This window comes from Somniosus microcephalus, chromosome 8 (assembly GCF_052327205.1).
Source record: "Somniosus microcephalus isolate GS21.2 chromosome 8, FLI_Smic_1.0, whole genome shotgun sequence".
NCBI classification, from domain to species: Eukaryota; Metazoa; Chordata; class Chondrichthyes; order Squaliformes; family Somniosidae; genus Somniosus; species Somniosus microcephalus.
This window is the reverse complement of record NC_140994.1, coordinates 273,552,352-273,577,135: the sequence shown is the minus strand read 5'-3', so window position 1 is coordinate 273,577,135 and position 24,784 is coordinate 273,552,352. Positions and strand designations below refer to the sequence as shown.

At 47.1% G+C, this 24,784-nt stretch overlaps 1 protein-coding gene and 1 long non-coding RNA gene across 4 annotated transcripts in view; both read left to right on the top strand.

Moving 5' to 3' along the window:
• Positions 1–24,784, top strand: part of LOC147114410 (glutamate receptor 1-like) — a 568,394-nt gene that overhangs the window by 345,182 nt on the left and 198,428 nt on the right. The window lies entirely within an intron of this gene.
• On the top strand, positions 1,342–9,002 carry LOC147114411 (uncharacterized). The gene is made up of 3 exons (XR_015079420.1): positions 1,342–1,543; positions 3,486–3,846; positions 8,919–9,002. It is a non-coding gene; the product is annotated as an uncharacterized LOC147114411 (long non-coding RNA).

The following is a 24,784-nucleotide window of genomic DNA, read 5'->3' as shown; positions in this document are numbered from 1 at the left end:
CACCTCTTTTTCCGATACATTGATGACTGTATCGGTGCCGTTTCCTGCTCTCGTCCTGAACTAGACAATTTCATTCACTTTGCCCCCAATTTCCACCCTTCCCTCACCTTCACTTGGTCCATCTCCGACTCTTCCCTTCCCTTCCTCGACTTCTCCATCTCCATCTCTGGGGATAGGTTATTGACCAACGTTCACTACAAACCCACTGACTCCCACAGCTACCTGGACTACCCTTCCTCCCATCCTGCCTCCTGTAAGGACTCTATTCCATTCTCCCAGCTTCTCCGTCTCCGCCGCATCTGCTCCGACGATGTCACCTTCCACACCAGTGCTTCCGACATGTCTTCCTTTTTCCTCAACCGAGGATTCCCCTCTACCGTGGTTGACACGGCCCTCGACCGTGTCCGTTCTATCTCCCGCACGTCTGCCCTCACCCCTGCCTCTCCCTCCCGGAACCATGATAGGGTTCCCCTTGTCCTCACCTTTCACCCCACCAGCCTCCACATTCAACGGATCATCCTCCGCCATTTCCGCCACCTCCAAAGTGATCCCACCACCAAACGCATCTTCCCCTCCCCTTTCAGCATTCCATAGAGACCGCTCCCTCCGAGACACCCTAGTCTACTCCTCTATCACCCCCAGCACTCCTTCCCCTTCGCCTGGCACCTTCCCATGCAAGCGCAGGAGATGTAACACCTGCCCTTATACCTCCCCCCTTCCCACTGTCCAGGACCCCAAACACCCCTTCCAGGTGAAACAGCAATTTACTTGTACTTCTTGCAATCTAGTGTATTGTATTCGCTGCTCACGATGTGGTCTCCTCTACATTGGGGAAACCAAACGCAGATTGGGTGACTGCTTTGCAGAACACCTCCGTTCAGTCCGTAAGGGTGACCCCGAGCTTCCAGTCGCCTTTCATTTTAATTCACTGCCCCATTGCCACTCAGACCTCACCGTCGCCAGCCTCTTGCATTGTTCCACGGAAGCTCACTGTAAACTCGAGGAACAGCACCTCATCTACCGATTAGGCACCTTACAGCCTTCCGGACTCAATATCGAGTTCAAAATTTCAGATCATAACCTCGGCCCCTATTACATTTTTACTTATATTTTTTATCCACACCCTTGTTTTGTGCCCTTCCCCCTTTTTTTTCTCTCCCACATGGCAGCTGTCTCCCATTCTGCCAGCGCATTTCACACCTAATCTAGAGCCATCTTTTGTCTCCACTAGTCCGATCACCATCTCGTCTGGTTTTGAATACCTCTTAATGTCTCTTCACTTCTCTTTTGTTCTTTCCCAAACTGACCTTTTAATCTGTTTCATTTCCTGTGCTTCTTTAGTCTTGCCAAAGGGTTTTCACCCGAAACGTCGACTCTATTTTCTCTCCACGGATGTTGCCTGGCCTGCTGAGTTTTTCCAGCATTTTCAGTTGTTATTCTGGAATTCAGCTCCTTTGACCATGTATAGACCAAGGCTGTAATGAGGTCGGGAGCTGAGTGGCCTTGGTGGAACCCAAACTGGGCATCAGCGAGCAGGTTATTGGTGAGTAACTGCCACTTGATAGCACTGTCAATGACACCTTCCATCACTTTGCTGATGATTGAGAGTAGACTGATGGGGCGGTAATTGGCCGGGTTGGATTTGTCCTGCTTTTTGTGGACTGGACATACCTGGGCAGTTTTCCACATTGACGGATAGATGCCAGTGTTGTAGCTGTATTGGAACAGCTTGGCTAGAGGCGCGGCTAGTTCTGAAGCGCAAGTCTTCAGCACGATAGCCGGGATGTTGTCAGGGCCCATAGCCTTTGCTGTATCCAGTGCACTCAGCCGTTTCTTGATATTATGTGGAGTGAATCGAATTGGCTGAAGACTGGCTTCTGTGATGGTGAGGACCTCGAGAGCAGGCCGACATGGATCATCCACTCGGCACTTCTGGCTGAAGATGGTAAAAAGGCTGGCGCAAAGCACGCTGGGATATTTGACCATTTAAATCACTTTGAAATATTCTAATGCCGAGGAATCTACAAAAGCCTATCATTGAATGGTTAGTAACCAAAGTATACAGTGAATTCTATTATCCACTAATTTATATACCAGAGAATGTACTAAAGTCCTTTCATTCACTGTTTAATGAGCTGAGGGGTATACTAAAGCCTATCATTCTTCACAATGATCACACTTCAAAACGACTTTATTAAATGAAAAGCACTTTGGGACATCCTGAGATCATACAAGGCACTATGGTGGATAAATATAAATCTTTTTATCACTCACATTTTTATGTACAGAGGAGTATACTGAAGCATATCATTCACTATTTCACATCCCGAGGAGTATATAAATTGCTATCATCCACTGTTTAATGAGTGCAATGTTTATGCACCCAGTTTGCTAAAGTCTATCATTCACTATGTTATAGCCTGAGCAGTAAACTAAAGCCTATCCTTCCTACATGACTACATTCATTTTTTTAAAATTAGTTCCTGGGATGTGGGCGTCACTGGCAAGGCCAGCATTTATTGCCCATCCCTAGTTACCCTTGAGAAGGTGGTGGTGAGCCGTCGCCTTGAACCGCTGCAGTCCGTGCGGTGAAGGTGCTCCCACAGTGCTGTTAGGGAGGGAGTTCCAGGATTTTGACCCAGCGACGATGAAGGAACGGCCGATATATTTCCAAGTCAAGATGGTGTGGACTTGGAGGGGAACTTGGAGGTGGTGGTGTTCCCATGTGTCTGCTATCCTTATATAATAGCAAAATACTGCGGATGCTGGAAATCTGAAATAACAACAGAAAATGCTGGAAATACTCAGCAGGCCAGGCAGCATCTGTGGAGAGAGAAACAGAGTTAACGTTGCAGGTCTGGGACCCTTCATCAAAGGTCCCAGACCGGAAACGTTAACCCTGTTTCTCTCTCCACAGATGCTGCCTGGCCTGCTGAGTGTTTCCAGCATTTTCTGTTGTTATGTCTGCTGTCCTTGTCCTTCTAGGTGGAGGAGGTCACGGGTTTGGGAGGTGCTGTCGAAGAAGCCTTGGCGAGTTGCTGCAATGCATCTTGTAGATGGTACACACTGCAGCCACGGTATGCCGGTGGTGGAGGGAGTGAATGTTTAAGGTGTTAGATGGGGTACAAATCAAGTGGGCTGCTTTGTCCTGGATGGTGTCGAGCTTCTTGAATGTTGTTGGAGCTGCACTCAAAATTATACTTCAAAATGACTTCACTGGCTGAAAAGCACTTTGGGACGTCCTGAGGTCATGTCAGGTGATATATAAATGCAAGTTCTTCCTTTTTATCATTTATGTTTTATGTATTGAGGATTATACTAAAGTGTATCATTCACTGTTTTATGTAACGTGGAATATACTAAAGGTTATCATCCATTGTTTTATATATCGGGTCGTAGACTAAAGACTATCATTGAATGTTGATGTACTAATGAATATATTAAAGCCCCTCATTCACTATTTTATATACTTTGCTCAAATTTAGCTTCCCAATTCCTGGGCATCTCTGCCATTAGGACCACTTCTCGACTGGACTACACTGAATGCACTGGACTACACTGAATGCACTGGACTACACTGGATGCACTGGACTACACTGAATGCACTGGACTACACTGAATGCACTGGAATGCACTGGACTACACTGGATGCACTGGACTACACTGGAAGCACTGGACTACACTGAATGCACTGGACTACACTGAATGCACTGGAATGCACTGGACTACACTGGATGCACTGGACTACACTGGATGCACTGGACTACACTGGATGCACTGGATGCACTGGGCTACACTGAATGCACTGGACTACACTGAATGCACTGGACTACACTGGAATACACTGTAAGACTCAGCTACCGTGTCTCTGATCTGCTATTCAGTTGCTTTAGTTTTAAGATAACTATGTTTAGCCAACAGCCCATGCCCCAACGCTGCTGTTACCTGCTGATTTTACGACTGTCTTACTGGTCCTACTGGGTTCTCAGCTTTATTTTGCCACAGATTGTTTCCTGGCCAGAGATTCACTCTCCTGGGCTGAAGTCCATTGCTCCGTCACCTCTGGATCTTATGGTGACCTCCAATTTTGCCACTATCTTTCTGCCCCGCAATCGTTTCTACATTTAGGAACATAGGAACAGGAACATGAGGAGGCCATTCAGCCCCTCGAGCCTGCTCCGCCATTCAATGAGATCATGGCTGATCTGCGGCCTAACTCCATATACCCACCTTTGGCCCATATCCCTTAATACCTTTGGTTAACAAAAATTTATCAATCACAGATTTAAAATTAACAATTGATCCAGCATCAATTGCTGTTTGTGGAAGAGAGTTCCAAACTCCTACCGCCCTTTGTGTGTAGAAGTGTTTCCTAATTTCACTCCTGAAAGGCCTGGCCCTAATTTTTAGACTATGTCCCCTAGCCCTAGACGCGCCGCCATCCAGCGGAAATAGTTTATTTCTATCCACCCTATCTGTTTCCCTTAATATCCTGAAAACTTCGATCAGATCACCCCTTAACCTTCTAAATCCCAGGGAATATAACCTTAATTTGTGTAATCTCTCCTCGTAACTTAACCCTGGAGTCCAGGTATCATTCTGGTAAACCTACGCTGCACTCGCTCCAAGGCCGATATATCTTTCCTAGGGTGTGGTGCCCAGAACTGCTCCCAGTGCTCCAGGTGTGGTCTAACCAGGGTTTTGTACAGCTGCAGCATAACTTCTACCCCCTTGTATTCTAGTCCTCGAGATATAAAGGCCAGCATCCCATTAGCCTTTTTGATTATTTTCTGTACCTGTTCATGATATTTTAATGATCGATGTACCTGGACCCCCCGAGTCTCTTTGGACCTCCACTGTTTTTAGCCTTTCACCATTTAGAAAGTACCCTGTTCGATCCTTTTAAGGTCCAAAGTGGATGACCTCACATTTGCCGACATTGAAATCCATTTGCCAGTTTTGCCCATTCACTTAATCTGTCGATATCCCTCTGTAATTTTATGCTTCCATCTACACTGCCGACAATGCCGCCTATCTTTGTGTCATCGGCAAATTGGGATATATGACTTTCTATCCCATCATCTAAGTCGTTAATAAATATTGTGAATAGTTGAGGCCCCAACACCGATCCCTGCGGGACACCACTAGTCACCTCCTGCCAATTTGAGTACCTCCCCATTATCCCTACTCTCTGTCTCCTGCCGCTCAGCCAATTTCCTAACCAGGTCAGTCATTTTCCCTCAATACCATGGGCTTCTACCTTGGTTAACAGTCTCTTATGTGGGACTTTATCAAATGCCTTCTGGAAGTCTATATAAATAACATCCATTGACATTCCCCTGTCCACTACTTTAGTCACCTCTTCAAAAAATTCAATCAGGTTTGTCAGGCAGGACCTGCCTTTCACAAATCCATGCTGGCTCTCTCTGACCAACTGAACATTTTTGAGGTGTTCAGTCACCCTATCCTTAATTATAGACTCTAGCAATTTCCCGAAAACAGAGGTTAGGCTAACTGGTCTATAATTCCCTGGTTTCCCTCTCTCGCCATTCTTAAATAGCGGAGTGAATGCACAATTTTCCAATCTCAAGGAACGGTTCCTGAATCGAGAGAACTTTGGAAGATCGGGCATCTGCAATGTGCTCACCGACTTCCTTTAAAACCCTGGGATGGAAACCATCTGGTCCTGGGGATTTGTCACTCTTTCGTGCCATTATTTTCTTCATTAATGTTAATTTACTTACATTCATTTTATTGATCCCTGTCCCCAATTCAATACTAGTTTCCTTGGGATTTCCGGCATGCTATCTCCTCCTCTACTTTAAATACTGATGCAAAGTAATTATTCAGCATGTCCGCCATTTCCTTATTATCATTGACAATATCACCGCTTTCAGTTTTCAAGGGGCCAACATTGCTCCTGACCACCCTTACCTAAATCTAGAATCTTAGTAGCTGTTTCTCCCTTTCAAGCACTGCATTGAACTCGATCATGTTATGATCGCTATTGGATAAATATTCATGCACAATTAGGCTGTTAACTAAATCTGGCTCATTACTCATTACTAAATCCAATATGGCTTGCCCTATTGTTGGTTCTAGGACATATTGTTGCAGAAAACTATCCCGGACACACTCAAGAAATCCAGCATTTCTGACACGAGCTAGTCTGCTTATCCCAATCTGTATGAAAGTTAAAATCCCCCATTAAAACCACTCTGCTTTTGCTACATGCTTGTCTAATCTCTGCATTTACACACCACCTGGATCTTCACCCCCACGGAAATACCTCCAGCAGTGTATCTTCCAATACTCTACCCTTCAAATAGTTTCGGGCCTCACTCGCCCTCCACACCTCTCTCCAAACCGGGACAACAGTTCATCGATGCTCCAAGCTGACTCGTACGACAACTTTATCCCACCACGGGACCTCTGACTTTAACTCTGGACTCCCTCCTATTGTCTCCCCTCTATTCCCCATTTATCTATCCTAAACTTGCTATGTAGCCTTTGACACAGTTGACCACACCATCCTCCTGTACTGCGTCGCCTCCATTGTCCAGCTGGGTGGGACTGCCCTCCCCTGGTTCCATTCTTATCTATTTGGTCGTAGCCAGAGAATCACCTGCAACGGCTTCGCTTCCCGTTCCGGCACCATTGCCTCTGGTGTTCCCCAAGGTTCTATCCTTGGACCCCCCAATATTTCTCATCCACATGCTGCATCCAAGTGACATTATCCAAAAACACAGCCTCAGTTTCCACATGTACGCTGACGACACCCAGCTCCACCTCACCACCTCTTCTCTCGAGCCCTCCACGGTCTCTAAATTGTCAGACTGCTGACTTGTCCAACATCCAGTTCTGGATGAGCAGAAATTTCCTCCAGTTAAATATTGGGAGGACCGAAGCTACTGTTTTCGGTCCCCGCCAGAAACTCCGTTCCCTCTCCACTGACTCCATCCCTCTCCCGAACATCTGTCTGAGGCTGAACCAGACAGTTCGCAACATTGTGTGGTATTTGACCCCGAGATGAGCTTCCAACCTCATAGCCTCTTCATTACCAAGGCCGCCTACTCCCACCTCCGTAACATTGCCGGTCTCCGCCCCTGCCCCAGCTCATCTGCTGCTGAAACACTCATCCATGCCTTTGTTACCTCTAGACTTGACTATTCCAACACACTCCTGGCCGGCCTCCCACATTGCACCCTACGTAAACTTGAGCTCATCCAAAGCTCTGCTGCCCCGTGTCCTAACTCACACCCAGTCCCGTTCACCCATCACCCCCTGTGCTCACTGCCCCGTGTCCTAACTCACACCGAGTCCCGTTCACCCATCACCCCCTGTGCTCACTGCCCCGTGTCCTAACTCGCACCCAGTCCCGTTCACCCATCACCCCCTGTGCTCACTGCCCCGTGTCCTAACTCGCACCCAGTCCCGTTCACCCATCACCCCCTGTGATCACTGCCCCGTGTCCTAACTCGCACCCAGTCCCGTTCACCCATCACCCCCTGTGCTCACTGCCCCGTGTCCTAACTCGCACCCAGTCCCGTTCACCCATCACCCCCTGTGCTCACTGCCCCGTGTCCTAACTCGCACCCAGTCCCGGTCACCCATCACCCCCTGTGCTCACTGCCCCGTGTCCTAACTCACACCGAGTCCCGTTCACCCATCACCCCCTGTGCTCACTGCCCCGTGTCCTAACTCGCACCCAGTCCCGTTCACCCATCACCCCCTGTGCTCACTGCCCCGTGTCCTAACTCGCACCAAGTCCCGTTCGCCCATCACCCGCTGTGCTCACTGCCCCGTGTCCTAACTCGCACCCAGTCCCGTTCACCCATCACCCCCTGTGCTCACTGCCCCGTGTCCTAACTCGCACCGTCCCATTCACCCATCACCCCCTGTGCTCACTGCCCCATGTCCTAACTCACACCCTGTCCCGTTCACCCCTCACCCCCTGTGCTCACTGCCCCGTGTCCTAACTCACACCCAGTCCCGTTCACCCATCACCCCCTGTGCTCACTGCCCCGTGTCCTAACTCACACCCAGTCCCGTTCACCCATCACCCCCTGTGCTCACTGCCCCGTGTCTTAACTCGCACCCAGTCCCATTCACCCTTCACCTCCTGTGCTCACTGCCCCGTGTCCTAACTCACACCCAGTCCCATTCACCGATCACCCCCTGTGCTCACTGCCCCGTGTCCTAACTCACACCCAGTCCCGTTCACCCATCACCCCCTGTGCTCACTGCCCCGTGTCCTAACTCACACCCAGTCCTGTTCACCCATCACCCCCTGTGCTCACTGCCCCGTGTCCTAACTCGCACCGAGTCCTGTTCACCCATCACCCCCTGTGCTCACTGCCCTGTGTCCTAACTCGTACCAAATCCTGTTCACCCATCACCCCCTGTGCTCACTGCCCCGTGTCCTAACTCGTACCAAATTCTGTTCACCCATCACCCCTGTGCTCACTGTCCTACAACCCTCCGAGATCTCTGCGCTCCTCCAATTCTGACCTCTTGCGCATCCCCAATTCTAATCGCTCCATCATTGGTGGCCGGGCCTTCAGCTGCCTGGGCCCTAAGCTCTGGAATTCCCTCCCTAAACCTCTCCGCCTCTCTCTCCTCCTTTAAGATGCCCCTTAAAACCACCTCTTTGACCAAACTTTTGGTCACCTGCCCTAATATCTCCTTGTGTGGCTCGGTGTCAGATTTTGTTTGATAATCGCCCCTGTGAAGCACCTTGGGACGTTTTACTACAGTAAAGGCGCTATATAAATACAAGTTGTTGTTGTTTTATGTACCAATGAATATCCTAAACCCTATCATTCAATGTTTTAAGTACCAAGGAATATATTAAAGCCTGTAAGTCACTGTTTTATAAATTGTGCGGTGTAATAAAGCTTCTCATTCCTACATTACAGTGACTACACTTCAAAAGCTCTTCCTTGGCTGTCAAGAGCATTGGGACTTCCTGAGGTCGTGAAAGGCACCATATAAATGCAAGTCTTTATTTTATCATTCAATGTTTTATATACTGAGGACTATGCTAAAGCCATAAAATGCTGGAAATACTCAACTGGCCAGGCAGCTTCTGTGGAGAAAGAAACACAGTTAACGTTTCAACTCAATGACCTTTTGTCAGAACTGGAAGAAGTTAGAAATGTAACAGGTTTTTAAGCAAGTGCAGGGAAAGGGGGAGGGGAGGAAAGAACAAAAGGGAAGGTGTGTGATAGGTGTGAGAACGCGGGTTCACACTACCTGGATACCTTGCTATTCTTTCTGGGCTGTCTGTGAGACTAGCGCACAATGAGTTAAAACAGCTTTCTGCTGAGCATGGGTTGTAAATTGTGTAAGGGGATTTTAAAGCAAATGTATCTCCACACATCAGAAGGCTGACCTGTGTGCCTATGCATTCAGGAATCAGGTCACTTGTGTTTATGGTAATAAATGATGGGAAGAGTTTATGATAATTAGAACAGTTTGAGTGCCTGTTTCACAGAATCACAGAAACCCCAAAGTGCAGATAGAGGCCATTTCGGCCCATCGAGTCTGCACTGACACATATCCCACCCGATTTCCGTAACCCCTACACCAACACATATCCCACCCTATCCCCGTAACCCCACGTATTTAATCCCCCTAACACTAAGGGTCAATTTATCATAGCCAATCAACCTAACCCGCACATCTTTGGGCTGTGGGAGGAAACCGGAGCACCCGGAGAAAACCCACGCAAACACGGGGAGAATGTGTAAACTCCACACAGACAGTCACCCGAGGCCGGATTCGAACCCGGGTCCCTGGCGCTGTGAGGCAACAGTGCTAACCACTATGCCACCGTTTGTTTGGTTTATGTTGTTATTCTGTTGGCCTTTGTATGTATCTTTGATGTACTGTGATTTACTGGTGGTGCATGTGGAATGTAGTGATCAAAGATGAAATTTGGTATCAGATTGTGAGTGAGTCTGTATCTCAGCAGCTCACTCTCATACTGGAGTGGTGTAGTATGGAAAGATCTGAGCTCTCATATTAGTTTTGTGAAGTATGAAAAGACATGTGAGCTCACACTGAAATCGTGAATTGTGTTTCACAGAGCCCACACTGAAATCGTGAAGTGTGTCTCACAGAGCTCACACTGAAATCGTGAAGTGTGTCTCACAGAGCTCACACTGAAATCGTGAATTGTGTTTCACAGAGCTCACACTGAAATCGTGAAGTATGTCTCACAGAGCCCACACTGAAATCGTGAAGTATGTCTCACAGAGCTCACACTGAAATCGTGAAGTGTGTTTCACAGAGCTTACACTGAAATCGTGAAGTATGTCTCACAGAGCCCACACTGAAATTGTGAAGTGTGTTTCACAGAGCCCACACTGAAATCGTGAAGTGTGTCTCACAGAGCTCACACTGAAATCGTGAAGTGTGTTTCACAGAGCTCACACTGAAATCGTGAAGTGTGTCTCACAGAGCTCACACTGAAATCGTGAAGTATGTCTCACAGAGCCCACACTGAAATCGTGAAGTGTGTCTCACAGAGCTCACACTGAAATCGTGAATTGTGTTTCACAGAGCTCACACTGAAATCGTGAAGTGTGTCTCACAGAGCTCACACTGAAATCGTGAAGTATGTCTCACAGAGCCCACACTGAAATCGTGAATTGTGTCTCACAGAGCTCACACTGAAATCGTGAATTGTGTCTCACAGAGCTCACACTGAAATCGTGAATTGTGTCTCACAGAGCTCACACTGAAATCGTGAAGTGTGTCTCACAGAGCTCACACTGAAATCGTGAAGTATGTCTCACAGAGCTCACACTGAAATCGTGAAGTGTGTCTCACAGAGCTCACACTGAAATCGTGAATTGTGTCTCACAGAGCTCACACTGAAATCGTGAATTGTGTCTCACAGAGCTCACACTGAAATCGTGAATTGTGTCTCACAGAGCTCACACTGAAATCGTGAATTGTGTCTCACAGAGCTCACACTGAAATCGTGAAGTGTGTCTCACAGAGCTCACACTGAAATCGTGAATTGTGTCTCACAGAGCTCACACTGAAATCGTGAATTGTGTCTCACAGAGCTCACACTGAAATCGTGAATTGTGTCTCACAGAGCTCACACTGAAATCGTGAATTGTGTCTCACAGAGCTCACACTGAAATCATGAAGTGTGTCTCACAGAGCTCACACTGAAATCGTGAAGTGTGTCTCACAGAGCTCACACTGAAATCGTGAATTGTGTTTCACAGAGCTCACACTGAAATCGTGAAGTGTGTCTCACAGAGCTCACACTGAAATCGTGAAGTGTGTCTCACAGAGCCCACACTGAAATCGTGAAGTGTGTCTCACAGAGCTCACACTGAAATCGTGAAGTGTGTCTCACAGAGCTCACACTGAAATCGTGAAGTGTGTCTCACAGAGCTCACACTGAAATCGTGAAGTATGTCTCACAGAGCTCACACTGAAATCGTGAATTGTGTTTCACAGAGCTCACACTGAAATCGTGAAGTGTGTCTCACAGAGCTCACACTGAAATCGTGAAGTGTGTCTCACAGAGCTCACACTGAAATCGTGAAGTGTGTCTCACAGAGCTCACACTGAAATCGTGAAGTATGTCTCACAGAGCCCACACTGAAATCGTGAATTGTGTCTCACAGAGCTCACACTGAAATCGTGAAGTGTGTCTCACAGAGCTCACACTGAAATCGTGAAGTGTGTCTCACAGAGCTCACACTGAAATCGTGAATTGTGTTTCACAGAGCCCACACTGAAATCGTGAAGTGTGTCTCACAGAGCTCACACTGAAATTGTGAATTGTGTTTCACAGAGCTCACACTGAAATCGTGAAGTGTGTCTCACAGAGCCCACACTGAAATCGTGAATTGTGTTTCACAGAGCTCACACTGAAATCGTGAAGTGTGTTTCACAGAGCTCACACTGAAATCGTGAATTGTGTCTCACAGAGCTCACACTGAAATCGTGAATTGTGTCTCACAGAGCTCACACTGAAATCGTGAAGTGTGTTTCACAGAGCTCACACTGAAATCGTGAATTGTGTCTCACAGAGCTCACACTGAAATCGTGAAGTGTGTTTCACAGAGCTCACACTGAAATCGTGAAGTGTGTTTCACAGAGCTCACACTGAAATCGTGAATTGTGTCTCACAGAGCTCACACTGAAATCGTGAATTGTGTCTCACAGAGCTCACACTGAAATCGTGAATTGTGTCTCACAGAGCCCACACTGAAATCGTGAAGTGTGTCTCACAGAGCTCACACTGAAATCGTGAATTGTGTTTCACAGAGCTCACACTGAAATCGTGAAGTGTGTTTCACAGAGCTCACACTGAAATCGTGAAGTGTGTCTCACAGAGCTCACACTGAAATCGTGAAGTGTGTCTCACAGAGCTCACACTGAAATCGTGAAGTGTGTCTCACAGAGCTCACACTGAAATCGTGAAGTGTGTCTCACAGAGCTCACACTGAAATCGTGAAGTGTGTCTCACAGAGCTCACACTGAAATCGTGAAGTGTGTCTCACAGAGCCCACACTGAAATCGTGAATTGTGTCTCACAGAGCTCACACTGAAATCGTGAATTGTGTCTCACAGAGCTCACACTGAAATCGTGAATTGTGTCTCACAGAGCTCACACTGAAATCGTGAATTGTGTCTCACAGAGCTCACACTGAAATCGTGAAGTGTGTCTCACAGAGCCCACACTGAAATCGTGAAGTGTGTCTCACAGAGCTCACACTGAAATCGTGAATTGTGTCTCACAGAGCTCACACTGAAATCGTGAAGTGTGTCTCACAGAGCTCACACTGAAATCGTGAAGTGTGTTTCACAGAGCTCACACTGAAATCGTGAAGTGTGTCTCACAGAGCTCACATTGAAATCGTGAATTGTGTCTCACAGAGCTCACACTGAAATCGTGAATTGTGTCTCACAGAGCTCACACTGAAATCGTGAAGTGTGTCTCACAGAGCTCACACTGAAATCGTGAAGTGTGTCTCACAGAGCTCACACTAAAATCGTGAAGTGTGTCTCACAGAGCTCACACTGAAATCGTGAAGTGTGTCTCACAGAGCTCACACTGAAATCGTGAAGTGTGTCTCACAGAGCTCACACTGAAATCGTGAAGTGTGTCTCACAGAGCTCACACTGAAATCGTGAAGTGTGTCTCACAGAGCTCACACTGAAATCGTGAAGTGTGTCTCACAGAGCTCACACTGAAATCGTGAAGTGTGTCTCACAGAGCTCACACTGAAATCGTGAAGTGTGTCTCACAGAGCTCACACTGAAATCGTGAAGTGTGTCTCACAGAGCTCACACTGAAATCGTGAAGTATGTCTCACAGAGCTCACACTGAAATCGTGAAGTGTGTCTCACAGAGCTCACACTGAAATCGTGAAGTGTGTCTCACAGAGCTCACACTGAAATCGTGAAGTGTGTCTCACAGAGCTCACACTGAAATCGTGAAGTGTGTCTCACAGAGCTCACACTGAAATCGTGAATTGTGTCTCACAGAGCTCACACTGAAATCGTGAAGTATGTCTCACAGAGCTCACACTGAAATCGTGAATTGTGTCTCACAGAGCCCACACTGAAATCGTGAATTGTGTCTCACAGAGCTCACACTGAAATCGTGAATTGTGTCTCACAGAGCTCACACTGAAATCGTGAAGTGTGTCTCACAGAGCCCACACTGAAATCGTGAAGTGTGTTTCACAGAGCTCACACTGAAATCGTGAAGTGTGTTTCACAGAGCTCACACTGAAATCGTGAAGTGTGTCTCACAGAGCTCACACTGAAATCGTGAAGTGTGTCTCACAGAGCTCACACTGAAATCGTGAAGTGTGTCTCACAGAGCTCACACTGAAATCGTGAAGTATGTCTCACAGAGCTCACACTGAAATCGTGAAGTATGTCTCACAGAGCTCACACTGAAATCGTGAAGTGTGTCTCACAGAGCTCACACTGAAATCGTGAAGTGTGTCTCACAGAGCTCACACTGAAATCGTGAATTGTGTCTCACAGAGCTCACACTGAAATCGTGAAGTATGTCTCACAGAGCTCACACTGAAATCGTGAAGTGTGTCTCACAGAGCTCACACTGAAATCGTGAAGTATGTCTCACAGAGCTCACACTGAAATCGTGAAGTGTGTCTCACAGAGCTCACACTGAAATCGTGAAGTGTGTTTCACAGAGCCCACACTGAAATCGTGAAGTGTGTCTCACAGAGCTCACACTGAAATCGTGAAGTGTGTCTCACAGAGCTCACACTGAAATCGTGAAGTGTGTCTCACAGAGCTCACACTGAAATCGTGAAGTGTGTTTCACAGAGCCCACACTGAAATCGTGAAGTGTGTCTCACAGAGCTCACACTGAAATCGTGAAGTGTGTCTCACAGAGCTCACACTGAAATCGTGAAGTGTGTCTCACAGAGCTCACACTGAAATCGTGAAGTATGTCTCACAGAGCTCACACTGAAATCGTGAAGTGTGTTTCACAGAGCCCACACTGAAATCGTGAAGTATGTCTCACAGAGCTCACACTGAAATCGTGAAGTGTGTCTCACAGAGCTCACACTGAAATCGTGAAGTATGTCTCACAGAGCTCACACTGAAATCGTGAAGTGTGTTTCACAGAGCCCACACTGAAATCGTGAAGTGTGTCTCACAGAGCTCACACTGAAATCGTGAATTGTGTTTCACAGAGCCCACACTGAAATCGTGAAGTGTGTTTCACAGAGATCACACTGAAATCGTGAATTGTGTCTCACAGAGCTCACACTGAAATCGTGAAGTGTGTTTCACAGAGCTCACACTGAAATCGTGAAGTGTGTTTCACAGAGCTCACACTGAAATCGTGAAGTGTGTCTCACAGAGCTCACACTGAAATCGTGAATTGTGTCTCACAGAGCTCACACTGAAATCGTGAAGTGTGTTTCACAGAGCTCACACTGAAATCGTGAAGTGTGTTTCACAGAGCTCACACTGAAATCGTGAAGTGTGTTTCACAGAGCTCACACTGAAATCGTGAAGTGTGTCTCACAGAGCTCACACTGAAATCGTGAAGTGTGTCTCACAGAGCTCACACTGAAATCGTGAATTGTGTTTCACAGAGCTCACACTGAAATCGTGAATTGTGTTTCACAGAGCCCACACTGAAATCGTGAATTGTGTCTCACAGAGCTCACACTGAAATCGTGAAGTGTGTTTCACAGAGCTCACACTGAAATCGTGAAGTGTGTTTCACAGAGCTCACACTGAAATCGTGAAGTATGTCTCACAGAGCTCACACTGAAATCGTGAAGTGTGTTTCACAGAGCTCACACTGAAATCGTGAAGTGTGTCTCACAGAGCCCACACTGAAATCGTGAATTGTGTCTCACAGAGCTCACACTGAAATCGTGAAGTGTGTTTCACAGAGCTCACACTGAAATCGTGAATTGTGTCTCACAGAGCCCACACTGAAATCGTGAAGTGTGTCTCACAGAGCTCACACTGAAATCGTGAAGTGTGTCTCACAGAGCTCACACTGAAATTGTGAATTGTGTTTCACAGAGCTCACACTGAAATCGTGAATTGTGTCTCACAGAGCTCACACTGAAATCGTGAAGTGTGTCTCACAGAGCCCACACTGAAATTGTGAATTGTGTCTCACAGAGCTCACACTGAAATTGTGAATTGTGTTTCACAGAGCTCACACTGAAATCGTGAAGTGTGTCTCACAGAGCTCACACTGAAATCGTGAATTGTGTCTCACAGAGCTCACACTGAAATCGTGAATTGTGTTTCACAGAGCCCACACTGAAATTGTGAATTGTGTTTCACAGAGCTCACACTGAAATCGTGAAGTGTGTCTCACAGAGCTCACACTGAAATCGTGAAGTATGTCTCACAGAGCTCACACTGAAATCGTGAAGTGTGTTTCACAGAGCCCACACTGAAATCGTGAATTGTGTTTCACAGAGCTCACACTGAAATCGTGAAGTGTGTCTCACAGAGCTCACACTGAAATCGTGAAGTGTGTCTCACAGAGCTCACACTGAAATCGTGAATTGTGTTTCACAGAGCTCACACTGAAATCGTGAAGTGTGTCTCACAGAGCTCACACTGAAATCGTGAAGTGTGTCTCACAGAGCTCACACTGAAATCGTGAAGTGTGTCTCACAGAGCTCACACTGAAATCGTGAAGTATGTCTCACAGAGCTCACACTGAAATCGTGAAGTGTGTCTCACAGAGCTCACACTGAAATCGTGAAGTGTGTCTCACAGAGCTCACACTGAAATCGTGAAGTGTGTCTCACAGAGCTCACACTGAAATCGTGAAGTATGTCTCACAGAGCTCACACTGAAATCGTGAATTGTGTCTCACAGAGCTCACACTGAAATCGTGAATTGTGTCTCACAGAGCCCACACTGAAATCGTGAATTGTGTTTCACAGAGCTCACACTGAAATCGTGAATTGTGTCTCACAGAGCTCACACTGAAATCGTGAAGTGTGTCTCACAGAGCTCACACTGAAATCGTGAATTGTGTTTCACAGAGCTCACACTGAAATCGTGAATTGTGTTTCACAGAGCTCACACTGAAATCGTGAAGTGTGTCTCACAGAGCTCACACTGAAATCGTGAATTGTGTTTCACAGAGCTCACACTGAAATCGTGAATTGTGTCTCACAGAGCTCACACTGAAATCGTGAAGTGTGTTTCACAGAGCCCACACTGAAATCGTGAATTGTGTCTCACAGAGCTCACACTGAAATCGTGAAGTGTGTCTCACAGAGCTCACACTGAAATCGTGAAGTGTGTCTCACAGAGCTCACACTGAAATCGTGAAGTGTGTTTCACAGAGCTCACACTGAAATCGTGAAGTGTGTTTCACAGAGCTCACACTGAAATCGTGAATTGTGTTTCACAGAGCTCACACTGAAATCGTGAAGTGTGTCTCACAGAGCTCACACTGAAATCGTGAAGTGTGTTTCACAGAGCTCACACTGAAATCGTGCAGTGTGTTTCACAGAGCTCACACTGAAATCGTGAATTGTGTCTCACAGAGCTCACACTGAAATCGTGAAGTGTGTTTCACAGAGCTCACACTGAAATCGTGAAGTGTGTTTCACAGAGCTCACACTGAAATCGTGAATTGTGTCTCACAGAGCTCACACTGAAATCGTGAAGTGTGTCTCACAGAGCTCACACTGAAATCGTGAAGTGTGTTTCACAGAGCCCACACTGAAATCGTGAATTGTGTCTCACAGAGCCCACACTGAAATCGTGAATTGTGTCTCACAGAGCTCACACTGAAATCGTGAATTGTGTTTCACAGAGCTCACACTGAAATCGTGAATTGTGTCTCACAGAGCTCACACTGAAATCGTGAAGTGTGTTTCACAGAGCTCACACTGAAATCGTGAATTGTGTTTCACAGAGCTCACACTGAAATCGTGAATTGTGTCTCACAGAGCTCACACTGAAATCGTGAAGTGTGTCTCACAGAGCTCACACTGAAATCGTGAATTGTGTTTCACAGAGCTCACACTGAAATCGAGAATTGTGTTTCACAGAGCTCACACTGAAATCGTGAAGTGTGTCTCACAGAGCTCACACTGAAATCGTGAAGTGTGTCTCACAGAGCTCACACTGAAATCGTGAATTGTGTCTCACAGAGCTCACACTGAAATCGTGAATTGTGTCTCACAGAGCTCACACTGAAATCGTGAAGTGTGTCTCACAGAGCTCACACTGAAATCGTGAATTGTGTTTCACAGAGCTCACACTGAAATCGTGAATTGTGTCTCACAGAGCTCACACTGAAATCGTGAAGTGTGTCTCACAGAGCTCACACTGAAATCGTGAATTGTGTCTCACAGAGCTCACACTGAAATCGTGAATTGTGTCTCACAGAGCTCACACTGAAATCGTGAATTGTGTCTCACAGAGCTCACACTGAAATCGTGAAGTGTGTCTCACAGAGCTCACACTGAAATCGTGAAGTGTGTCTCACAGAGCTCACACTGAAATCGTGAAGTGTGTTTCACAGAGCCCACACTGAAATCGTGAAGTGTGTCTCACAGAGCTCACACTGAAATCGTGAAGTGTGTCTCACAGAGCTCACACTGAAATCGTGAATTGTGTCTCACAGAGCTCACACTGAAATCGTGAAGTGTGTCTCACAGAGCTCACACTGAAATCGTGAATTGTGTCTCACAGAGCTCACACTGAAATCGTGAAGTGTGTCTCACAGAGCTCACACTGAAATCGTGAAGTGTGTCTCACAGAGCTCACACTGAAATCGTGAATTGTGTCTCACAGAGCTCACACTGAAATCGTGAAGTATGTCTCACAGAGCTCACACTGAAATCGTGAAGTGTGTCTCACAGAGCTCACACTGAAATCGTGAAGTGTGTCTCACAGAGCTCACACTGAAATCGTGAAGTGTGTCTCACAGAGCTCACACTGAAATCGTGAAGTGTGTCTCACAGAGCTCACACTGAAATCGTGAAGTGTGTCTCACAGAGCTCACACTGAAATCGTGAAGTGTGTTTCACAGAGCTCACACTGAAATCGTGAAGTATGTCTCACAGAGCTCACACTGAAATCGTGAAGTGTGTCTCACAGAGCCCACACTGAAATCGTGAAGTGTGTCTCACAGAGCTCACACTGAAATCGTGAAGTGTGTCTCACAGAGCTCACACTGAAATCGTGAAGTGTGTCTCACAGAGCTCACACTGAAATCGTGAAGTGTGTCTCACAGAGCTCACACTGAAATCGTGAAGTGTGTCTCACAGAGCTCACACTGAAATCGTGAAGTGTGTCTCACAGAGCTCACACTGAAATCGTGAAGTGTGTCTCACAGAGCTCACACTGAAATCGTGAATTGTGTTTCACAGAGCTCACACTGAAATCGTGAATTGTGTTTCACAGAGCTCACACTGAAATCGTGAATTGTGTTTCACAGAGCTCACACTGAAATCGTGAAGTATGTCTCACAGAGCTCACACTGAAATCGTGAAGTGTGTTTCACAGAGCTCACACTGAAATCGTGAATTGTGTCTCACAGAGCTCACACTGAAATCGTGAAGTGTGTTTCACAGAGCTCACACTGAAATCGTGAATTGTGTTTCACAGAGCTCACACTGAAATCGTGAAGTGTGTCTCACAGAGCTCACACTGAAATCGTGAAGTGTGTCTCACAGAGCTCACACTGAAATCGTGAAGTGTGTCTCACAGAGCTCACACTGAAATCGTGAAGTGTGTCTCACAGAGCTCACACTGAAATCGTGAAGTGTGTCTCACAGAGCTCACACTGAAATCGTGAAGTGTGTCTCACAGAGCTCACACTGAAATCGTGAAGTGTGTCTCACAGAGCTCACACTGAAATCGTGAAGTGTGTCTCACAGAGCTCACACTGAAATCGTGAAGTGTGTCTCACAGAGCTCACACTGAAATCGTGAAGTGTGTCTCACAGAGCTCACACTGAAATCGTGAAGTGTGTCTCACAGAGCTCACACTGAAATCGTGAATTGTGTCTCACAGAGCTCACACTGAAATCGTGAATTGTGTCTCACAGAGCTCACACTGAAATCGTGAAGTGTGTCTCACAGAGCTCACACTGAAATCGTGAAGTGTGTCTCACAGAGCTCACACTGAAATCGTGAAGTGTGTCTCACAGAGCTCACACTGAAATCGTGAAGTGTGTCTCACAGAGCTCACACTGAAATCGTGAATTGTGTCTCACAGAGCTCACACTGAAATCGTGAAGTGTGTCTCACAGAGCTCACACTGAAATCGTGAAGTGTGTCTCACAGAGCTCACACTGAAATTGTGAAGTGTGTCTCACAGAGCTCACACTGAAATCGTGAAGTGTGTCTCACAGAGCTCACACTGAAATCGTGAATTGTGTCTCACAGAGCTCACACTGAAATCGTGAAGTGTGTCTCACAGAGCTCACACTGAAATCGTGAAGTGTGTCTCACAGAGCTCACACTGAAATCGTGAATTGTGTCTCACAGAGCTCACACTGAAATCGTGAATTGTGTCTCACAGAGCTCACACTGAAATCGTGAAGTGTGTCTCACAGAGCTCACACTGAAATCGTGAAGTGTGTCTCACAGAGCTCACACTGAAATTGTGAAGTGTGTCTCACAGAGCTCACACTGAAATCGTGAAGTGTGTCTCACAGAGCTCACACTGAAATCGTGAATTGTGTCTCACAGAGCTCACACTGAAATCGTGAATTGTGTCTCACAGAGCTCACACTGAAATCGTGAAGTGTGTTTCACAGAGCCCACACTGAAATCGTGAATTGTGTCTCACAGAGCTCACACTGAAATCGTGAAGTGTGTCTCACAGAGCTCACACTGAAATCGTGAAGTGTGTCTCACAGAGCTCACACTGAAATCGTGAAGTGTGTTTCACAGAGCTCACACTGAAATCGTGAAGTGTGTCTCACAGAGCTCACACTGAAATCGTGAATTGTGTCTCACAGAGCTCACACTGAAATCGTGAATTGTGTCTCACAGAGCTCACACTGAAATCGTGAAGTGTGTCTCACAGAGCCCACACTGAAATCGTGAAGTGTGTCTCACAGAGCTCACACTGAAATCGTGAAGTGTGTCTCACAGAGCTCACACTGAAATCGTGAAGTGTGTCTCACAGAGCTCACACTGAAATCGTGAAGTGTGTCTCACAGAGCTCACACTGAAATCGTGAAGTGTGTCTCACAGAGCTCACACTGAAATCGTGAAGTGTGTCTCACAGAGCCCACACTGAAATCGTGAAGTGTGTCTCACAGAGCTCACACTGAAATCGTGAAGTGTGTCTCACAGAGCTCACACTGAAATCGTGAAGTGTGTCTCACAGAGCTCACACTGAAATCGTGAAGTGTGTCTCACAGAGCTCACACTGAAATCGTGAAGTGTGTCTCACAGAGCTCACACTGAAATCGTGAAGTGTGTCTCACAGAGCCCACACTGAAATCGTGAAGTGTGTCTCACAGAGCTCACACTGAAATCGTGAATTGTGTCTCACAGAGCTCACACTGAAATCGTGAAGTGTGTCTCACAGAGCTCACACTGAAATCGTGAAGTGTGTCTCACAGAGCTCACACTGAAATCGTGAATTGTGTCTAACAGAGCCCACACTGAAATCGTGAAGTGTGTCTCACAGAGCTCACACTGAAATCGTGAAGTGTGTCTCACAGAGCTCACACTGAAATCGTGAATTGTGTCTCACAGAGCTCACACTGAAATCGTGAAGTGTGTCTCACAGAGCTCACACTGAAATCGTGAAGTGTGTCTCACAGAGCTCACACTGAAATCGTGAAGTGTGTCTCACAGAGCTCACACTGAAATCGTGAAGTGTGTCTCACAGAGCTCACACTGAAATCGTGAAGTGTGTCTCACAGAGCTCACACTGAAATCGTGAAGTGTGTCTCACAGAGCTCACACTGAAATCGTGAAGTGTGTCTCACAGAGCCCACACTGAAATCGTGAAGTGTGTTTCACAGAGCTCACACTGAAATCGTGAAGTGTGTCTCACAGAGCTCACACTGAAATCGTGAAGTGTGTCTCACAGAGCCCACACTGAAATCGTGAAGTGTGTTTCACAGAGCTCACACTGAAATCGTGAAGTGTGTCTCACAGAGCTCACACTGAAATCGTGAAGTGTGTCTCACAGAGCTCACACTGAAATCGTGAAGTGTGTCTCACAGAGCTCACACTGAAATCGTGAAGTGTGTCTCACAGAGCTCACACTGAAATCGTGAAGTGTGTCTCACAGAGCTCACACTGAAATCGTGAAGTGTGTCTCACAGAGCTCACACTGAAATCGTGAATTGTGTCTCACAGAGCTCACACTGAAATCGTGAAGTGTGTCTCACAGAGCTCACACTGAAATCGTGAAGTGTGTTTCACAGAGCTCACACTGAAATCGTGAAGTGTGTTTCACAGAGCCCACACTGAAATCGTGAAGTGTGTCTCACAGAGCTCACACTGAAATCGTGAATTGTGTCTCACAGAGCCCACACTGAAATCGTGAAGTGTGTCTCACAGAGCTCACACTGAAATCGTGAATTGTGTCTCACAGAGCTCACACTGAAATCGTGAAGTGTGTCTCACAGAGCTCACACTGAAATCGTGAAGTATGTCTCACAGAGCTCACACTGAAATCGTGAAGTGTGTCTCACAGAGCTCACACTGAAATCGTGAATTGTGTTTCACAGAGCTCACACTGAAATCGTGAAGTGTGTCTCACAGAGCTCACACTGAAATCGTGAAGTGTGTCTCACAGAGCTCACACTGAAATCGTGAAGTATGTCTCACAGAGCTCACACTGAAATCGTGAAGTGTGTCTCACAGAGCTCACACTGAAATCGTGAAGTGTGTCTCACAGAGCTCACACTGAAATCGTGAAGTGTGTTTCACAGAGCTCACACTGAAATCGTGAATTGTGTCTCACAGAGCTCACACTGAAATCGTGAAGTGTGTCTCACAGAGCTCACACTGAAATCGTGAAGTGTGTTTCACAGAGCTCACACTGAAATCGTGAATTGTGTCTCACAGAGCTCACACTGAAATCGTGAAGTATGTCTCACAGAGCCCACACTGAAATCGTGAAGTGTGTCTCACAGAGCTCACACTGAAATCGTGAATTGTGTCTCACAGAGCTCACACTGAAATCGTGAATTGTGTCTCACAGAGCTCACACTGAAATCGTGAAGTGTGTCTCACAGAGCCCACACTGAAATCGTGAAGTGTGTTTCACAGAGCTCACACTGAAATCGTGAAGTGTGTTTCACAGAGCTCACACTGAAATCGTGAAGTGTGTCTCACAGAGCTCACACTGAAATCGTGAATTGTGTCTCACAGAGCTCACACTGAAATCGTGAATTGTGTCTCACAGAGCTCACACTGAAATCGTGAAGTGTGTCTCACAGAGCTCACACTGAAATCGTGAAGTGTGTTTCACAGAGCTCACACTGAAATCGTGAAGTGTGTCTCACAGAGCTCACACTGAAATCGTGAAGTGTGTCTCACAGAGCTTACACTGAAATCGTGAAGTGTGTCTCACAGAGCTCACACTGAAATCGTGAAGTATGTCTCACAGAGCTCACACTGAAATCGTGAATTGTGTCTCACAGAGCTCACACTGAAATCGTGAAGTGTGTCTCACAGAGCTCACACTGAAATCGTGAAGTGTGTCTCACAGAGCTCACACTGAAATCGTGAAGTATGTCTCACAGAGCCCACACTGAAATCGTGAAGTGTGTCTCACAGAGCTCACACTGAAATCGTGAAGTATGTCTCACAGAGCTCACACTGAAATCGTGAATTGTGTCTCACAGAGCTCACACTGAAATCGTGAAGTGTGTCTCACAGAGCTCACACTGAAATCGTGAAGTGTGTCTCACAGAGCTCACACTGAAATCGTGAAGTATGTCTCACAGAGCTCACACTGAAATTGTGAAGTGTGTCTCACAGAGCTCACACTGAAATTGTGAAGTGTGTGACTGCCTCAATAACTCCAAGACTCGAAGTTAGCAGAATAAAACGAAGGCTTTTATTAGCAAAGAAAAGATGCCGGTGGCTGCACCTAGCTTCACCTGACGTGCTGCTGTTCTACTGCAGGACAAGCCTGGACTTGTCTTAAGTAGGGCCAGGTATGGGCGGAGCCGACACACAAAGGGGGCGGTGCCCTATACACAATACAAGGTACAAACACCGGAGCAGGCAATACAATATATACAGTTAACTACAGAGTCTGACGAATGACATATTTCATCTCATTCACCCCTTCTACAGATTTAGTCTGTCCGGGGGTGTGATAGTCCTCTGTGACCGACGTAACGGTTGCAGTGCCGCGGTTGCCGGCTGGGTGTCCCGGGTGGTCTCCTGGGTCTCTGCCGGGGGCGCCACCGGGGTTGTTGAAGGAGTAGGAGGTGGGGGTACCGTTGGCTGGTGTTCTTCCGGGGGTGATGAAAAATTAGTGGGTGGAGTGGGTGGGTAATAGTTGTTGTGGTTGTTGTTGTTGTTGTTGTAGTCGTTGTCGTTGTTGCTGTTGTTACCGGCTGGGGCGAGATCTTTTATGGACACAGTGTCCTCCCGTCCGTCGGCGTGCCGGACATATGCATATTGTGGGTTGGCGTGGAGCAGGTGCACTGGCTCCACGAGGGGGTCCGTCTTGTGGCCCCTCACATGCTTCCGCAGAAGTACCGGACCTGGGGTGGAGAGCCATGACGGTATGGATACGCCTGAGGTGGATTTCCGGGGAAACACAAACATTAGCTCATGAGGCGTGGCATTAGTGGCGGTACACAATAGTGACCGTATTGAGCGGAGCACATCTGGGAGGACTTCCTGCCAGCGGGAGATAGGGAGGCCCTTGGTCCTTAGAGTTAGGGTGACTGCCCACCATACTGTCCCGTTCTCTCGCTCCACCTGACCATTACCCCGGGGGTTGTAGCTGGTTGTACGGCTCGTGGCAATCCCCTTGGACAGCATGTACTGTCGTAGCTCTTCACTCATGAAGGCCGCCCCCCTATCCGTGTGGATATAGCTTGGCATACCGAACAGGCAGAACAGGCTGTTGAGGCATTTAATGACCGTGGCGCTGGTCATGTCTGGGCAGGGGAAGGCGAATGGGAAACGGGAGTATTCGTCCACAATGTTCAGGAAGTAAACATTGCGGTCGACGGACGGGAGGGGGCCCTTGAAATCTAAGCTAAGCCGCTCAAAGGGCCGTGTAGCTTTGATTAGGTGGGCTCTATCAGGGCGGTAGA